Below are 20,546 nucleotides of genomic sequence, written 5' to 3'. Positions count from 1 at the left end.
GTGTATGATTTATGAGACCTCAGTATTAGGGTAGCTGAAGGGAATATGCATATATATATATATATATATATATATATATATATATATATATATATATGTGTGTGTGTGTGTGTGTGTGTGTGTGTGTGTGTGTGTGTGTATCTGTGTGTATGTATGTATGTGTGTGTGTATATATATGTATATATATATATATGTATATATATGTATACAGAGAGAGAGAGAGGGCACAGGGTGAGTTGAAGATGAAGGGATGATATCTAAAAGAAATAAAATCAAATTAAGGGATGAGAGAGGAATATATTGAAAGAAGGAGAAAGGGAGAGATAGAATGGGGTAAATTATCTCACATAAAAGTGGCAAGAAAAGGCAGTTCTGTAGGAAGAGAAGAGAAGGCAGGTGAGGGGGAATGAGTGAATCTTGCTCTCATCAGATTTGACCTGAGGAAGGAATACCATACACACTCAATTGGGTATCTTACCCCACAGGAAAGAAGGAAGAAGAAGATAAAAATGGGGGGATGATAGAAGGGAGGGCAGATGGGGGAGGAGGTAGTCAAAAAGAAACACTTTTGAAAAGGGACAGGGTCAAGGGAGAAAATTGGATACAGGAGGATAGGTTAGAAAGGAGCAAAATATAGTTAGTCTTTCACAACATGAGTATTGTGGAAGGGTTTTACATAATGATACGCATGTGGCCTATGTTGAATTGCTTGACTTCTTAAGGAGGGTGGGTGGGAAGGGAAGAGCGGAGAGAATTTGGAACTCAAAGTTTTAAAAACAGATGTTCAAAAACAAAAAAAAAGTTTTTGCATGCAGCTAGAAAATAAGATACACAGGCAATGGGGCATAGAAATTTATCTTGCCCTACAAGAAAGGAAGGGAAAAGGGGATGGGAGGGGAGTGGGATAACAGAAGGGAGGACTGACTGGGGAACAGGGCAACCAGAATATACACCATCTTGGAATGGGGGAGAGGGTAGAAATGGGGAGAAAATTTGCAATTCAAACTCTTGTGAAAATCAATGCTGACAGCTAAATATATTAAATAAATTAAATTTTAAAAAATTAAAAAAAATAGGGGCTTGGTTTTCCCTAAAAAAAAAAATAAAAAAAGAAATGATAAGAAGGATAGTTTCAGAAAAACCTGGGGAGACTTACATGAACTGATGCAAAGTGAAGTGAGAACTAGGAGAACATTGTACACAGTAAAAGAAATATTGTAAAGATGATCAACTCTTAAAGACTTAGCTAAATCATCCAAGACAACTCCAAGGAACTCATGATGAAAAGTGCTACCTACTTTCAGGGAGAGAGAACTGATGAACTCTACATGCAGATTGAAGCATATTTAAAAAACAAAATAAACAAGTGTGCATGCATGTGTGTGTGTCTTCTCTTACAACATGGCTAATATGGAAATATACTTTGCATAACTTCACATATATAATTGCTAGCACATTGTTTACCTTCTAACAGGTAAAGGAAGGGAAGGAAGGAGGGAGATTTTTTGGAACTCAAAATTTAAAAAAATCAATTTTTAAGATTATTTTACATGTAATTGGGAAATGTTTAGCAAAATAAAAAATATTAAAAAAAAGTCCATCTGGCTAAATTCTATAATCTGATAGTTAGTTGGGTAAACACACTGGTAGGGACTCATGATCCTTAGAATTGCATTCCTAGAACTCTGAAAGAAAAAGCGTCTACCTTCTGGACAACGAACTTGCCAGTGCAGTTAGGAGTTGGGTGAGTAGCTCATAGTCACATAGGCTGAACTACATACTAAATATATGCAAAGTAAAATGGCAGAGATTGAGGAGAAGGTTACTGGGAACTTGGGTGAATCAGGAAGGACTTCCTAAAGAAGAGGGTGCTTGAGTTGAGTTTTGAAGGAAAGAACGGATTCTAAGATGAAGGATTGCAGTCAGAACATGAAGGACTGGCAATGAAAAAGCACAGAGATCTTAGATGGAGTGGTTTTGTAATAAATGTCAAGAAAGATAATTTGACTATACTATAGAATAAATGATGGGGAATAATGTATAGGTCTGGAAACAGGTTGGGGGAAGATCATAAAAGGTTTTAATACTCAGACAGAGGAGTTCATATTTGATTCTCAAGGTAACAAGGACAATAGTAGTTAATAAAGAAGATAAATTATTAATAATAATATAATAAATTATTATAATAATAAATAAAATGTATACATGAAAATCCAGGAATCATAGTGGAGAAGAAACAAATATTATGTTATCAGGATAAACTAGAGACCACTTGGACAGAAAGAGGAAATAGATTGGAAGGCTGAGAAAGAAATCAGAATCCTGGCAAAGAGGGTTGGTGTTACAGTAATTGGGGAGTTAAATTATTCCAACATCTTCTCCAAACAGAAACTAACTTCCTGAATTGCTTTTTTGGCAATTCCATACTTCAAAGGTAGAGGAACTAAGGAGGGAATATTCTATATTGGATCAGTTTCTTGCCAGTAAGGAAGCTGCTGGTTACTATGGTAGAAATAATTGGGACAATGGGGAGAGTATATGCTGTATTTGAGATTTTGTGATAGATAAAAAAGAGAAAAATCTGGGAAAAATCTAGCATGTATCTTAGACTTTTGAAGAACGCATTTCTAAGAGTTCAGAGGAAGGATGCATAGTGTTCTTTGGTCTGAAGTCTCCAAGGGAAATCATATCAAGCAGTATTGGGAAGCTCTGAATAATCAAATTCTAAAGACATGAAAAGAAATCATTCCAGTGAAGAGGAAAAAAGAGAGGTGTCTATAGAGACTGATGTGACTTCATAAGGAACGCAACAACAAACTTAGATTTTTAAAAAGGCATCTGGAAGCAAAGACAAATAAAGAATAAACACAAAAAAATGGCACAGTTCAGTAACAAAAGTGCCAAGAATTCTAAAACTCATCATTATGAGCCAAGGCTGCCGAAGAAAGCTAAAGATAACAGAGATTTTCACCCTAAACTTACTGGGAGATGATGATAACTGACGAAAAGAAGGTAGAACTCTCATTTTGCTTCTGTTTTCTTTTCCTAAGACAATGACCTTTGAATTGGAAAGGACAGAAATGCTAATAAAGAACATATATTGAAGGTAAGTAAAGAAATACTAAGATAGCACCTGGTTTCTCTTGAGTTTAATCACCAGGCCCAGATGAACACCATCATAAGGTATTAGAAGTAGCTGATATGTTTGCTAAGACACTTAATGATCACTGAAAGAATATGTAGAACTGAATTGTTACAGTAGAATTGGAAAAGGTCAAATGTCCAGATTTTCAAAGAAGGAAAAGAATAAAACTTGCAAACTATATAGGCCAGTTAGAGTGACTTCATCTCCTGGCAAAATTTAAAATCAATTACTAAAAAAAGAAATAATTATAAAGAGCTAGCAAGGCTTCATCAGAAACAAGTTATGCTAGACAATCTCATTTATTCTTTGATAAAGTTACTAACCTGACAGATCAGGGGAATCTTGTAAATAGCTTACTTCAACTTTTAGTAAAATATTTAATTAAATATCTCCTGCTTTTCTAGTGGAAAATATGGGCAAAATTGGACTAGACTCAAGTGCTTGTTAAGTGGACCTTATGGATTGGAACTCATGGATTAGTCAGACACAAAGAATAGCAATTACTCCTTTAGTGTCACCTTAGAAAGAGGTCTCTAGTGGAGTGCTCTGGGGATCTATATTTGGCTCTGTGCTATTTAACACTTTCATCAATAACTCAGATAAAATTACTGATGGCATGTATAGCAAATTAGCAAATAACACAAATCTGGGAAGGATCACTAACACATTAGATGGCAGAATCTGGAGTCAAACAGGTTTTGATAGGCCAGAACAGTGGAACAATATGAGTATCTTTAAGTGTTTTGTATTTATTTTCTTCGTATTTAGCCTGTTTCACCTATGCATTTATTTTCCCACCAGAATATAAGTTCCTGATGTGTAGATATAGTTTCCTTCTTGGTATTTTTATCCCCAGTCATTTACAGTACCTTGCATACAATAAGCATTTAGTAAATTATTATTGTTTGCTTATATAGGGGGATGTAAAGTCTCACATTTGGGTTTTTAGAAATCCACACCACAAGTATACTTTGGGTGAGGCACAGCTAGAAAGCATTGAAATAAAAAAAAGATCTGGAATTTTAGTGGATTCCAAATTCAATGTGAGTTGGCCAGAAAACTTATGGAAGGGGCATAGCATTAGGACTAGGCAGCTAGAAGTCCTGTTGTGTTTTGCCCTGGTCAGTCCATACCTGCAACATTTTATTAACTCTTCTTCTGACCCAGTCCTCTGGTTCTTGCCCTTGGGCTTTGATCTCCTGATTGGTCATATCTGGTTCACCATATTTAGCTGAACCCCTAGGATTTTTCTCACCATCCTGCTACCTCCCTACACCCATCACAATCTTTCCCTATAACATGAAATTATTGGGAAGAATCATCAAATAAACTCTACCATTGCTGGAAATAGAGGTTCAGTCAATTATCTTATAATTTCATTCAGCTTCCCTATAGTTTCCCAGATCAGAACAAGTCTCTTTGGAAGCCCTTCTCTTACCTGTGTTGTCTTTGACTACTGGAAGGAAAATACTTTTGAGGGTAAAGAATGTGTTGTATGCTTGTATTTCTATCCCCTTTGCTTAGCACAGTGCCTGATATAGTAAATACTTAGTACTTTTTTTTTCTTTTTCATTCATTGATTAAGATTTGTGCATCACACTTTAGGAAAGACATTGATGAGCTATTCAGTGGTCAGAGTATAACCCAATCAGAATTCATGTCAGATGATTGGTTCAATTCAAGTAAAGCAACAGGTCCTTACTATGTGAAAGACACTGTTCTAGGCACTGGGGATGTAAAAGTACAAAGATCAACAAACAGCTCCTGTCTTCAAGCAGCTTACAATTTACTGGAAGGTATACATCATTTACATGAATAAGTAAATAGAAGGTCATTTTGAGGTAGATTATGATAAGACACTGACAACTGGCAGCAGGAAACTAGGTGTGCTTAATCAGCAGATTTACTTGAGGCATAATTGCTGTCTTTGAGTATTTGTAGGGGTGTTCCATGGAAAAGGGAATAGACTTGTTTTCCTTGGCCCTGGAGAATTGGACTAGGAAGAATCAATAAAAGTCGCAAGAAAGCAACTTTGGGCTTGAGATAAGAAACAAACGAACAAAACTTCCCAAAAGTAAAATGCGCCACCTCAAGAAGGGGTAGATTCTCTGTCATTGTAGGTCTCCAGGCAAAGACTAGATGACCACTAGCTAGGCATGATTCTTATTCGGATATTAGTTTAAGTAGGTGGATTCTCAGCTTCCTTCCATCTCTGAGAATCTGTGAATGACTAATGCTAGTGTGAGACACAGGAAGATACCCTTCATTGTGTTGTGTCTCTGAGGTCAACAGAGCAGAAAGGTAGAAGGAGGAGAAGGTGAATATTGTTAAATTCCAGGTAAGGAGAATGAAGATTGAGAGGAAGTAAAGAATTTGATGATCAGGTATCTTGATAGAGTATATTTTTCATGGAGTAGAGTTATTCCAGAAGCTAGGTTACAGCAGGTAAAAGAGGAAAGGGGTATTTTTCTTTGGTTAATACCGTCCTCCAGGAGGAGAGACATTGTCCTATCTTTTAGGAACAGAATATTCTAGCTAGCAAAATACACGGAGGATCTAGGAGTTGAGTACAAATAACATAGGTAAAGCAAAGGAGAACCAAGTAAAAAATGTGCTTACAAAATCTGAGGAACTGAGGAGATCAGAGTCAGTCAGGGATCATGTTTACTAGGCCTTGTAACAATTTATATACCAGATGTTCTCATGGACTTCTAGGAATTTACTTTCTAAGAGAAATGATATTGGAAAGGGACCTTTCCTTCCCTCTTCTTCCATATTCCTTTTCAGTTCTCTCAAAGACAGAATGGAGAAATGAGAGACACTTTTGTTGATAATGAGGTGTTATGACCATGGAAAGAGGTGTACAGCACTGTGTAGTATAAGAAATTACGTCCAAGTCAAGGAGAATGAAGATTGAGGGGGCGTAATAGTTTCTGATGATCAGATACAGTAACATGGGAGAGAATGGTCCTAGGGTGAGTGTGAGAGCATCAGAAGTCAGGTTGCAGCAGGTTAAAGAAGTTTCTGAACCAAAACCATAGGATGGAGGCTCAGATCCTGTCTCTGCTGTTTGCTTCTTATGTGACCTCAGTCATACTACTTAATTCTCTAGGTTTCAGCTTATGTATCTGTAAAAGTAAAGGGAGGGAGGGAGGGAGGTAGACTGAATCCTCCCATAAGTTGAATCTGAGGAGTCTTAGCTGACTGGGAATCTACTCTGCACATATTTTTGAAATCCTAGATCTTTTAGAGATTATTTAGTCACTCCCCCTCATTTTATGGGTGGGGATACTGAAGTCCAGAGAGGCAAAGGGATTCTTCTAGGCTCAGACCTGGGAAGAAAAATCTAGATTCCCTGACTTCCAGTTCAATGCTCTTTTTTATTAAATTGTGCTGCCTCCCAATTTGTTCTAACTCTGATCAATGGAAGGAACTGGGTATGTTTAGCCTGGAGAAAAGAAGACGCAGGGGGTGCTCATCAAGAGCTATCCTCAAGTACTTGAAGGGCTGTTATGTGGAAGACAGACTGGACTTGTGTTTGACTCCATGGGGCCAAACTAAGAGCAAATATTAGAAGATGAAAAGAAGCAAATTAAGCCTTGATTTCTGGAGAAAATATTCCCAACTATTAGAACTATCTAAAAGTGGAATGACTGCCCCCCCAAGAGGTGGTAGGTTCCCTTATCTTGGAGGTCTTCAAGCATAAGTTGGATGTTCATTGAAAAAATATGTTATCGTGTGGATTACTTTTGTGTATGATTTGGGCTCAGTGGTTGCCAAATGGTTGCCTTAAATTCTGTGAAACTGATTCCACTTGAGACATACTGAAGGTGAATTTTGAAATGACCTAGAAAAACAAAATGAATCAATACATGGTGCCAGAATGACATATTCAGAGGAGAAAGCAGGCCAGCTATGGCTAAAAAAAAAGTGGACTCTGGATCAAGAGGTCAAGAAGCTGATAGCGACCTAGGATTTGAGGGGGAAAAAAGAAACAGAAGCAATGAAGATTAGTGTGGTCATTTGGCAAGCTGTGGACCTAACTAGTTCAGCTTTGATATTCAGCCAATGATGAATTGAATTGAGCAGTATGAGGCTAGGCAAGTCTGGCCTCAACAGCAGTGACCATAACCCGTAAAAGGGATTTGAGATGTTTTGGAAGAGGAAGATCTGAGAGAGGGTGTGGAGAAACATACAACCTTCATTTGAATTGCACCCTCAATGAATTTCAAGAGCTTCTGGAACAAGTTTTAAGAAAATCTGGGCTTAGTTTCAAATGTTATTTCCATTTATAGTTTGAGGGGAGACCACAGGAGGCTAAGGCACTCTGGCTGAGATTCACTTTGAGTTTCAGATTTGGAAAATCAAGGAATTCAAAGTTAAATTCATGTGGTGCCAACTATCTGAACTGTGACAAAAATTAAAAGGCTTTCAGAAGATCTTGAAAAATTATGCTGCTTGATGGCAAATATAGTTTAAGGACTTTAATAATAATAAAATGTCTATTTTATATGAACTTAATTGTGCATTTTAACTTCTTCTTACAAACCCTAACCTATCCTATAACCTTTGCTATTACACTTGTAGACTGTAATTTCCTTGAGGACACAAATTGATTGACATATGTGTAAAGATAAATAGATATAGATTAATATCTATAGACAGTAATTAACATAGATGGATATTAAGTAATAGTTAGATATGTATTAATATCTATCTAATCTATTTATGTCCTTTGTGTCCTCATCAGATATCAAAGTGCTTCACAAATAGAAAGGCTTTACGTGTTTGTTGAATTTGGAAATGACTTGAAGCTGGAAAAAGATTCCACAATCAATGTCACAGTTTTCATCATAAGATTATAAATTTGGAGATAAAACGTGCCCTATGGGGCATGTAGTCCAAACTTTTCATCTTACAGATGAGGAAACTGTGAAGATTTCTGTTAAGTAAGTTGTTAAGAAAAGTTAAGCAACTTCCCAAGGTTTCACAGGTAGCAGACGTGGTTTTGAACCCAGGTTTTCTGACTTAAAATCCAACATTCTTTCCACATGATTTCCCATCTTGATAATGTGTCCCTTTGTATTGATGACCACACTAGTGATATCCATTTTTTATGTGAACATTGAGTTTTCTTAACCATAGGGATAATTTGAATTACAGTATTGGTTATAATATAAGCCAAAACCCTAAAATTATAACTCTTTGAAAGGAAAAACAATATACAGTCATATATGAAAAAATATCTCCTTACTTCCAAAAATCCAAGGAGTTTTCTCCCCAGTGTAGGCATTCTTTTCAACAGCATAGAGCACACACCTTCTACATCTGTGTAGATGGATTTTGTTGGTAGTTGTGGCCAAAATGTCTCCCCCAGTGACTAGTTGATAAGGCATTCAAAAGCTGGTCATTAGACAATGGACCACTGTTGGACCTATACCCCAAAGATTTTCTGATCTGGGAATACTTATAAGCGCTTGGCTAAGCCTGAACAAATACAAGATTACTTCCACACTACCATCAGACATTGAAATGGGCTAAAAAGAACAAGTCTTGTCCCCGTCACATATGACAACCCTTTAAGATATTCGATGACAGCTATCATGCCCTCATCCCTAAATCTTCTTTTCTTTTCTTTATGCCCAGTTCTTTCAGCTGATCCATGAATAGTATTCATGAATTGTTTCCATTTTCCTCATTATTGTGTTTTCCTTTGTCTACAGTGCCTTTCTTAAGATGTAGTACTTAGAGCTGATGATCAGACCTGGCTGAAATCTGTTAAATTTCCACCTTCTGAAAAATTTCTCTCCCAACCTCCTTAATGCTAGTGACTTCCTTCTGAGGTTTCTTTCCATTTGGCCTGTATATTTATTGTATGTTCATAGTCTACATATTGTCTTCCCTGTAAGAATATAAGCTCTTGAGGCCAGGACTGTTTTTGTCTTTCTTTGTAGCCTCAATGTTTAACACAGTGCTTAGCACATAAAAAAAATCCTTAGCAAATGTTTGTTGATTGACTGACTGGTAGAATACAGTTCTACATTCTTCATTCACCCACTATAATTCTATTAATATAACTTCAAATTTCCCTGCTCTCCTGCCACCTCCTCTACAGGTTTTTTTACCAACCACGTTGCTTCCCACACTAGAGACCATGCCCTACAGAAACTTTCACCCTGGGGTCTCACTCACCTGACTCACTCACCCAATACATTTTAGGAAACTCAAGCCACACTTCACTGATCCTCATCCTCTCTGGCCATCTTCTTCACCCCCCTTCATCAAATTCTTTACCAATCCTTAACTCTCCTCCCTCTAAAAACAAGTACAGAACTTTAGAACACACTAAAAATTTTGATCTTATTAGATTTGGTTCATCATTTTGCCTTTTCAAGGTAATATCAAATCTTAGTTATGTCATTCATTTGATATGTTAACTCCCCCTCATAGATTTTAGTCACTTTCAATTTGATAGGTCTGTCATTTATAGTTTAAGTGAAACTATTGGTAAACTGAAGAGAGTTCCAAGAAGGGCAATTAGGATGTTCAAAAGCCTTAAGTTCTTGCCATATGAGAATTGGTTGAAGGACCTGAGCACATTTATCCTAGGAAAGAGAAGTCCCAGGGAGGATATTATAGCAATTTTCAAGTACTTGAAAGGTTTGTAAGTGGAAAGGGGATTAAACTTGTTCTAGTATTCCCCAGCGAGTAGAAGCAGGAGCAATGTGTGGAAGTTATGAAAGAGCTTGGGCTAAAGAAAACTTCCTAACAACTAGGAAAAATGGAATAAATGGCCTTGGGAGAGAATGGATCTCTCTTCAGTAGAGGTCATTGAGAAAAGCTTGGTCAACTATTTGTTGGATTTGTTACAGTGGGGTCAGTTTGAAAGGTATGCTTTGGACTGGATGAGAGTTAAGGACCTTTTTGATTTAGAAAGTCTATGATTCTGTCACTCAGTGATTGATAAAATAGTTGAACATAATAAGACCACATATAGAGTTCCTTGGCACTCTACTAGAGACCTCAATAAGACAGATTTATGGGTAAAAATGGGTCCTGTATTCAAATACAGGTTTCTTTAATTGATGACCTTTGTGGCCCATGATATGGATTTGAAAAATGGATGTTAGTAAAAGTGAAGTAACCAAAATAATAGTTTATATCTCTATATACTAAAGCTCTTTGCTCATAATAGTCCTAGGAGCTAGGGAGTGAAAATGTTATTGCTATATTTTGGATGAGGACACTGACAAAGAGTCCTGAACTCACATATCTAGTAAGAGTAATGGGTCCAGGACTCAAATTCAGTTCTTTTGAATAAAAGTCTAGAGATTTTTCAAGTATGTCAAAATCTCCCTTGGCTGCCTGATAATAAAAACTGTTGCCTTAATTAGTCATGAATGAGTATTTATTAAGAACCTACCATTTGTCAGGGGCAGCTAGATGGCACAGTGGATAGAATAATGGCCCTGGAGTCAGGAAAATTCATCTTCCTGAATTCAAATCTGGCCTCAGATACTTAGTTGCTATGTGAACTTGGCCAAGTTACTTAACCCTGTTTGCCTCAGTTTCTGAATCTGTAAAATGAACTAAAGAAGGAAATGGCAAACCACAACAATATCTTTGCCAAGAAAACCCCAAATGGAGTCACAAAGAATTGGACACAATTGAAAACACCTGAACAATAACACCATGTGTCAATATGAGGTTAACAATCTCTGGTGGCTTCTTTTTGCCTCCAGGAGCAAAGACATGATACTCTGGCATTCAAAGTCCTTTATAATTTAACCCCTTCCTACTTTTTCAGTCTTCTTGAACTTTGCTTCCCAATATGTATTTCAAGGCAGTGACGTTGGCTTCCTGGCTATTCCATGAACAAGGCAATCTATTTCTTAGCTACCAAGCACTTTCTCTGGCTGTCTCACACACCCGGAATGCTCCCTGTCCTTTGTTCTGACTACTGACCTCCCTGGCTTCCTTTAAGTCCCACCTAAAATCCCACTTTCTACAGGAATCCTTCCCCAACCTCTCTTAATTTCATTGCTTTCCCTCTTTAAAGTATTTCCTAATTTATTCTGTACATAGCTTGCTCTGTATGTTTGTTTCATGCTGTACACATTAGATTGTAAGCTCTTTGTGAGCATGGACTGTCTTTGGTCTCTTTTTTCTATCCTCAGGGATTAGCATGGTGTTTGGCAGCTAGTGGGTGTTTAATAAATGTTTATCGAATTGAATTGTCACTCTATATGCTAGGTGCTAAGGATACAGATACAAAGTTGAGAGTCCCTGCGCTCAAGAGATGTACCCTGTCTTTTTCCCTTCAGACCTAACCACCACCAACTTTCTAATATTGATTTGCAAAATCATAGCCTTTAAATAGGATGATTTTATTAAAAAATATTGAGTGACTAGTAAGTGCAAGACACCATATTATCAGAGTACCATGAATGATGCAAAGCTGGACTCTGCTCTCAGTTCTGACTTTCCTTCTCCTCCTTAAAACAAGCATTTCTTGAACTTACCATGTTCAAACTTGTCCATCCCTTTCTTGGGAAAGCAGTTGTGGCTGGTTATTTTAGATAATTCCATTCAAAGTTAAAGAGTGCCGATATTGTTGTTAGCTATATGACCTTGAACAAGTCATTTTTCTTAGCTAAATCTCAGTTCCTGACAACAAAAAATAAGTTTGTTGGTCTACGTTATACCTAAAGTCTGAAAATGCAGGGTATATTTGGGGAACAGTAGTTCCGTTTGGTTGGAAAGTGGGGTGTGTGAAGGGTATTTATAGAAAATAAGATTGAAAAGTGGTCTGGACAAGATTATGGAAACCCTAAATGTCAGCTTAAGGAATTTGAATTTTACTCAGCAGGCAATGGGCAGTCAGTGAAGGTGCTTAAGTGAAAAGAATTGTATGGTCAGAATTGAGCATGTGGAATTTTTTTTCCTGCATTGGAGAGAGAAAAAACTGAAAGCAAAAGGCTCCAATTAAACAGCTATTTTAATAGTCTCTGTTAGAAATAACAAGGGTGTGGAGTAGGATACCAGCAGGAAGTTCCTCAGGCCCATTTCCAGTCCCCTGAATCATATTAGGTAGATATTATTCAGTTCTGAAAGATCTCCACCAATCCTTCAGAAGTTCCCTTTATCTTTGTACATCTGCCAGTTCAACTCCATCCACAGAGACTTCCCAGGAGCGAGGCTTCCTCTTGCTTTCTAGTCTCTCTCTTTCTCTCTCATCCCTGACTTATTTTGGGTGCTGTCTCTCAGCTGCTCATGCATAGTTTAATGAGCACATTTTCAGTTCCTATGGAGAACAGCCCATGTTATGTATTTGGCATATGTGCTGTTCATTCCTTTGCATTGAGCCAGAAAGTGACGGTTTCTTTTGTTCCCTTGCATTTTCTCCATTCTTTTTTTTTTTGCCTCTATCCATTTCATTTTGACATCAAGATCAGTCCAGTATTCTGGCCTTTGACCTCTTAGTCATCTTAACTGCTGAGGACCATTTTAGTATTATATGTCTTTATTGCCACAATATTCTTGGCTTTTTCTAACTCAAATAATGTTTGCCTCCAGAGCAAGATTCCTTCCAATAGAAGAAAAGAAATATGTGTACTTAGTGGAGAATGCATCCTTGGCAAAGATTGCCTTATCAAACAATCAGCAGATATTTATTAAGCACTTTCTTTGTGCAAAGCATTGCATTAAGTAAGAAATACAAAACTGAGAGAGAATCCGACTTCTGTTCTCTAGGAGTTTAAAGTTTACAACAGGATGCAAGCCACTAATACATGTATTTTGATTTCAATATCTCAATAGATATAAAGTGTCATCATGGGTGGGTAATCCCTTCAGTGTTGCAGATAGCCACTCATGCCATCTCACCCTGTATAATTCTTGCTGGTAGCTTCCACTAAATTCCCCATTGAAGTGGGGGGCAGGGAGGTAATAAGCATCCATTAAGCACCTACTATGTGCCAAGTACTGTGCTAAACACTTTCAAAATACTACTGCATGATCCTCACATCAACCCTAGGAGGTGGGTGCTATTATGATACCCATTTTACAGTTGAGGAAACTGAGGCAGGCATAGGTTAAGTGAGTTACCCAGGGTCATATAACTAATTAGTGGTTGAGGCTGGTTTTGAACTCAAGTCTTCCTGACTCTAACCTGGGAGCTTAATTCACTATGCTAGCTAGCTGTCTCATAGAGTCTCTAGTCTAGACAATGAATGGGGGAGCCTTCCTTTAAGTCTTAAACATTCGCAGTGTATTGCAATGTATTGTATCTTTGAAACTTTCATGTTCTTGATGAGGCCTTTTTCTGCCACTCAAAACCAAGTCATCCTTAGTCATATGCTGAGACTTTCATATATACTCATCATACTTCTGTTAATCATCCTAATAGGAGGTAACCCACAAGTTGGCATTTAAAGCTCTTGACAATCTGGTTCCAGCATATATTGCAGACTGGTTTCATATTCATCTCGCTCATATACTTCCAGCCAAACTGATGTAACTGATATTTTCCAAAAAACGTCCTTCCTGGGTCCCACACCTAGAATTCTCTCCTTCTGCAACTTGACCTTTAAAATTCCTGGCTTACCTCAGGGCTCAGATCAATTTTTTTTTATTACACTAGGCATTTCTGCATTTGTTTAGTTGTTAGTACTCTCCCCAAAGTGAATTGCTATTTAATTTGTCTGTGATTTATACCTTCTTACCTATGTACATATTCTTTAATGTAAAGTTATGTCTAATTCCTTCATAGGATGCATAGATATCCTCTATCCTGTCTCAGCTCTTCATCCAGAAAACTCATTCCAGCCCTGGAATCCACATATTGAAAATAATCCCAGATCTTTCTACTTCTCACTCTGATTGGATGCTTCTTCCCAGGACCTCCATTTAATGAGGACCCTCAGGTCAGTCATGTCTCATTCCTCCCCAGGTTTCTCTCCAGACTTTCTCTACAGTACCCCTGCCTGGTGCCTTTGTCTCCCTGATTGCCCTTTCAGCTTCCTTTTATGTGTTTTCTTCCCCCATTAGTATGTAAGCTCCTAAAGGGCAGGGATTATCATTTTTCAGTGCTTAGCAGAATGCCTGGTACATAGTTTGTTCTTAATAAATGCATGTTGTTCTTCGAATAGAAAGTAAATTCCTGGAGTGCAGGGACTGTAATATTTTTATCTTACCATTATCAGTACTAAGGCACAGGACTTGGTACATAATGAGGGCTTAATGATTCTATGCCAAATTGAATTGAATCAATTCTTTGAAAATTCTAGTGTTCCATCATTTGTAACAATAATATACAACATTAGATTATAAGTGCATTAAAGATTTGCAAAACCAAGTCATCTAAACAGGAATGCGTTTCCAACAGAGAAAATCAGAGAGGACTTTTTAGAGTGTGGTAACATTTGAGTAGGGCTTTAGTAGGGGAGGATTTCAAAAGGAGGGGAAAAAGACAATTCATCTTAAGTTCTTTGAGAAGCAACTGTACAGTGAGGTAAATACAAGGCTTTTACCTTGAGGGCAGGTACTATTTTTGCCTTCTTTGTATCCCCATCCATTAGCACCATGCCTGTCATATAACACAACGAATTCTTGGTGACTGACAGACTGGTGAACTTATCCTAGGTACAACTCTTGGTAATGACATGGGGTTTCCATTGGATGACAGACCTTTGATTTGAACACAATAACATCAATCAGGTTTAAGGGATGTTTATCTTTGAGGAAAGACTTTTGAATAATATACCTTCCCAAGTAAAAAATAAGGGAATGGTGGGAAGACGGTAGAATGGGAAGTTTCTCTCTTTACTACACCAAAATATACAAACTTTTGTTGTTGTTTAGTTGTTTCAGTCGTGTCTAACTCGTTGTGATCACATTTGTGGTTTTATTGGCGAAGATACTGGAGCGGTTTACCATTTCTTTCTCTAGATCATTTTACAGATGAGGAAACTGAGGCAAACAGGGTTAAGTGACTTGCCCAGGATCATACAGCTAGTAAGTTTCTGAGGCCAGATTTGAACTCAGGAAGATAAATCTTCCTGACTCTAGGCCAGGGACTCTATCCACTGTGCCACCTGCTTGCCAAGAGCCCTCAAATGTTGAAATATTAGCAATGAAAGAACTTGTCACAAGATAATTCTTAGCAAAAAACCCCGAACATAGAAAAACAAAAATGAAAGAAAAACTGAAGATCAAATCACAGACTCCTTGTTTCTTCCTGGTCTTCCTTTGTAACTTATGCCCCTTGCTTTTTCCACATCACCATAGTTCAAGACCAGTCCATATCTGTGACCTCAGTAGCTCTGTCAATTTTAGGTAATGATTTTTGGAATTAACCACTTTGCAGTCTCGTAGGAGATAACAACTAGGATGAATTAAAGCCCAAGAATCAGACAAGACTCCAGGACCCAGTGTAAGGAATGAAGACACTGAACTCACATTGTGAAGGAGAAGAAAATATGCACACAATTTTGTACATTCAAGATATGAATAGAGTAGATGCAAGGTAATATCAAAGGGAAAACCACTGGGGATAGGGAAAGGAGCTGAAAAGGCCTTTTGCAGAAGATGGGATTCAAGCTGAGTCTTGAAGGAAGCCAATAGGTACAGGTGATGAGGGAGAGGATTCCAAACATGCAGGATAGGCAGTAAAAAGGCATAGGGTCAGAAGATTGAGATTCATGTTAGAAGAACAGCCAGAGGGCTAGTGACCAGGGTAGAACACATGGAAGGGAGTAAAGTGTAAGAAGACTAGAAAGTTAGGAAAGGGCAACATTGTAAAGGACTTTAAATGTCAAACAGAGATGTGATCCTGGAGGTAACAGGGAGTCACTGGGATTTATAGAGTAGCAAAGTAACATTGTGAGACCTGTGCTTTTAAAAGATCCCTTTGGTAGCTGAGAGGATGATTAGAGTGGAGAGAGACTTGAGGCAGGGGAGATCAATCAGGTCATTGCAATAATCTGACTGTGAAATGATAAAGGCCTGTGCCAGGATGATAATATATATATATATATGCATGTATGTATGTATATATGTATATACACACGTATAGATATGTATATTTATATATGCATATATGAGTATGTGTATATTTATATGTGTATATATAGATGTATATGTGTATTTATATATATTTATATACACATATGTACGTATTTATGTATCTGTATCTGTGTATGTATTTATATATGCATACACATGTGTGTATTTATATATTTACATGCATACATAGGTATATGTGTGTATAATGTGAAGAGAGAAATGACAAGACTTGGCACAGGCTCATATTTGAAATGAGTGTGAGAGAGGAGTAGAGGATGCCACTGGGTTACTTGGAGGAAAGTATAGCCCTCAGCAATATTATGGAATTTAGAAGAAGGAGGTTTCATAGGGAAAGATAAAGAGCCCTGTTTCAGACTCTTTACTGTCCATACTGTTGTATTCCTTATGCCTATGGGACATCTAGTTTGAGATTTTTGAAAGGTGGTTGATGTAAGAGTGGAGATGAGCGGAGGTTAGAGTTGAATAAAGAATCATCTGCATAGAGCTGATAACCTCTGTCTGGTTCATTTTCTTCATTTGAAAATAGAGATATTAATAACACCTATCTCCCAGGTAATTGGGAGTTAATGTTGAAAAGGCAAAGAGAGTTGCAATGTACTAAAGAGTGTAAAGAGTAAGCAGTATCATGGGGGAAATGAGAAGAAAAAATGAAATAATATTTCAGAACAAAGTATCTCATCCCTTCATCAGTATCAAAATATTATAGGTGGCAGAATAATACCAAGGAATGCCTCAGATGTGGATTGTTAAGTTCTTAAAGGAGAAGGCTTTCAGAGAAGATGAGGGGCTTTCAGTTTCTTTCTGTGCCTTTGGGGTTGTGAGAGAGTGAATACAGAGTGTTGGGGGATGGGGCATATCCTAGAGAGAGGAGGGCAACTTGGGGAGGATCCCTGAATCCAGGTCTGACCACAGTAGTTCTCTGCTCAGTTAACTTCATTGGCTCTTTATTTCTTTTAGGATCCAATTGTCTCCTCTGTTTGGCAGACAGAGCCCTATACAAATTGGCTCCAACCTATCTTTCCAGCCTGTACAACAAAGTACATTACAAATCTTCACACATTCTTTAGCTCAGCCAAACTATTTTCTTTCTCCTCACACACAATATTCAGTCTCCCATCTCTGTACTTTTGCCCATGTTTTGTTCATTCCTGAAAGACACTACTTTCTCAGGTTTGTCTTTTAGAATCTCTAGTTTCCTTCGATGATGAGCCCACCCACTACTTCCTAAGTAAAGTCTTTCCTCATCATCCCCAAGTGCTAGTACTTCTCGTAAAAAATACTTTTTATTTATAGTATCATGTATTCATTATTTATTGATGCTTCTAATTCACATACTATTTGGGTCTTCAATAGAATATAATACCCTCAACCCCAGGGACCATTTAATTGATGTTTTTGTTTCTGCATACAGCAAGTGCATAATAAATGTTTGCTGATAGATTGATTGAGTGTGTCAAGAAGAAAAAGAACAGTATGGCAATATCACTAGATGTAGAAATGAGATAGGACTCTAAAAGGTGAAGATTTGGGGGAGAGAAAGGTAGGGATCTAGACATTTCAGGATAACAGCTACTATCCAGGTCCACTTGCTTGAGTACTACCTCCAATGAGAGTGAAGATGCTGTTAGGACCCCAGGAAGGCATGGCTGGGAGAGAGTTGCATAAAGGGATATAAGTTCATAAAGAGATGACTTAACATAAAAAAGATTAGCAATGAGAGAAAAAACAAAGAACAGTATTGGATCTGATGTATGAGGGTTATAGAATATGTCTGATTGTACCCTGCTACCTCCATCAAGAAATGGCATTACTGGGAATAGATTATAGAGTTAATAAATGCTTATTAAGTACTTTCTATGTGTCAGGCATTGTTGTAAGAACCAGGGATGCCAAGGAAGTTGAAAACATTCTCTACCCTAAGAAATTTCCCCTTATTCTTCTTTCTCTATTACTGCAGAGGGCAGAAGGCAAATCATGATGTTAGATAAAGTAACAAGAAAAACCAATAAATTCAAGAGAAATAATAAGGAAATCACATCATGCTTAAAGGCACCTTAGGAAATACAAAGATAGCAATACAAAATATTCATGTCCTAAATTACATAGTAGCTAAATTCTTAAAGAAAAAGCTAGCCAAACTATAAAAGAAAGATGGTAACACAATTACAGTAGGAGACTTTGATATTCCTCTCTCAGAGCCGATTAAGTTGAACAGAAAGATTAACAAGTTGGAAAATGCAAAGCTGACTAATTGGATAAATCAAATTTGGTATGTGATCAATTCTGAATGGTAATATTAAAAAAATATTCTTGGGGTAGCTAGGTGGTCCAGTGGATAGAGCACTGTCCCTGGAGTCAGTAGGACTTGAATTCAAATCTTGCCTCAGACACTTGCTAACTGTGTGATCCTGGGCAAGTCACCTAACCCCAACTTCCTCCCCTTGTCCTCCACCCACCCAAATTCTCAGTATCTATGATACCTTTACAAAACAACAACAAACAAACAACTAAATACATGGTAGTACATAGTCATCATTAACAAATGTAAATATAAAAGACAGATGTAATAAATGCATACTTTCTTTTTAAAAAATCCATTTTCAACATTCACTTTTATAAGATTTTGAGTATCAAATTTCCCCCCTCCCTTTCTCTCCCCTTCCCAAAATGGCATGCAATCCAATATAGGCTATACATGTATGATGATATTAAATGTATTTCCATATTAGTTATATTGTGAAAGAAGAATCAAAACAAAAGGGAAAAGCCATGAGAAAGAAAAAAAAAACAAGAAAATCATATGCTTCGATCTGCATTCAGACTCCATAGTACTTTCTCTGGATGTGGATAGCATTTTCCATCATGAGTCTTTTGCTGAAAAGAGCTAAGTCCATCAAACTTGGTCATCGAACAAAGTTGCTGTTACTGAGTACCATTTTCTGCTAGTTCTTCTCACTTCACTCAGCATCAGTTCATGTAAGTCTTTCCAGGTTTTTTTGAAATCTGCCTGCTCATCATTTCTTACAGCACAATAGTATTCCATTACATTCATATACCACAACTTGTTCAGCCGTTCCTCAATTTCCAATTCTTTGCCACTACACAAAGAGTTATTATAAATATTTTTGTACATGTGGGTCCTTTTCCCTTTATATAATCTCTTTGGGATACAGATCTAGTAGTGCTATTGATGGATTAAAGGGTATGCACAGTTTTGTAGCCCTTTGGGTATAGTTCCAAATTGCTCTCCAGAATGGTTGGATCAGTTCACAACTCCAACAATGCATTAGTGTTCCCCAAATGCATCCTTTCTAGGAGATAATACAATAAAAATAATGATAAATGCAGCAAATATAAATAGATAATACAGACTTAAATGATGAAAATGAAATTCTTAATGAATGGGTTAAACATTAAATGCTAGAAACAATAAATAATTCATCAAAGAAAAGGAGAACAATGAAACAGAATACCTTCACTTGTGGTATACCACTACAGCAATCCTCAGAGGAAAATTTATATCTACCCACTCAAGACCTTGGAATTGTCAAATCAAATGGTTCAATATCAGAACCAGAAATGGCTTTATCAGTTCAAATAAGGAAGATACATTATCATTTGTTTTGCTACTACAACACGTTAAGGGATACAAGGCTCTTCTCTCTGACTTGCAGCTGAAATCTTCTGTATATTTTTTCCTCCTATATTAAACTACAAACTGCTCCTTGACAGCAGGGGCTGTTTTGCTTTCAAATTGTATCCCCAACCCAAGGAACGATTCTTTGCATAGTGTAAGCATGTAAATGCTTTTCATTTAAAGTACAAAAATAGAAATAGAATCAATGAATTAAGGATGCAATTAAAAAATTTAGGAAACCAGTTAACATCATAAAATAATTGTAAAGAAATCTTGAAATTTAGAGGAATATAGAATTTTGATGACAAAGACTATAAACAGAAGTAAGAGCTATTTTTGAATAAAGTTGACAGATTAAGAATTGAAAAAAAAACTAAGAAAAATGACAAACCATTAACTAACATGATGAAGAAAAAGAGTGATAAAAATTAATTCACTAAAACACTTTTAAGACTAAAGTGAATTTGAAAAAGAAAAAAAAAATTAAAAAATTCTCATCATGTAATATACATAATTATGTACCAGCAAATCTGAGAATCTGAAAGACAACAATATCTATATACACATAAAATACCCCAAATAATGAAACAACCCTTAGTCCAATCTCTAAAATAGCAATTGATCAAACCCAAAATGAACTTCCAAATGGGGATGAGCACTCTGAACTATATCAATTTT

The sequence above is a fragment of the Trichosurus vulpecula genome, chromosome 3 (genome assembly GCF_011100635.1).
Source record: "Trichosurus vulpecula isolate mTriVul1 chromosome 3, mTriVul1.pri, whole genome shotgun sequence".
NCBI lineage: Eukaryota > Metazoa > Chordata > Mammalia > Diprotodontia > Phalangeridae > Trichosurus > Trichosurus vulpecula.
Note: the sequence above shows the minus strand (reverse complement) of the source record.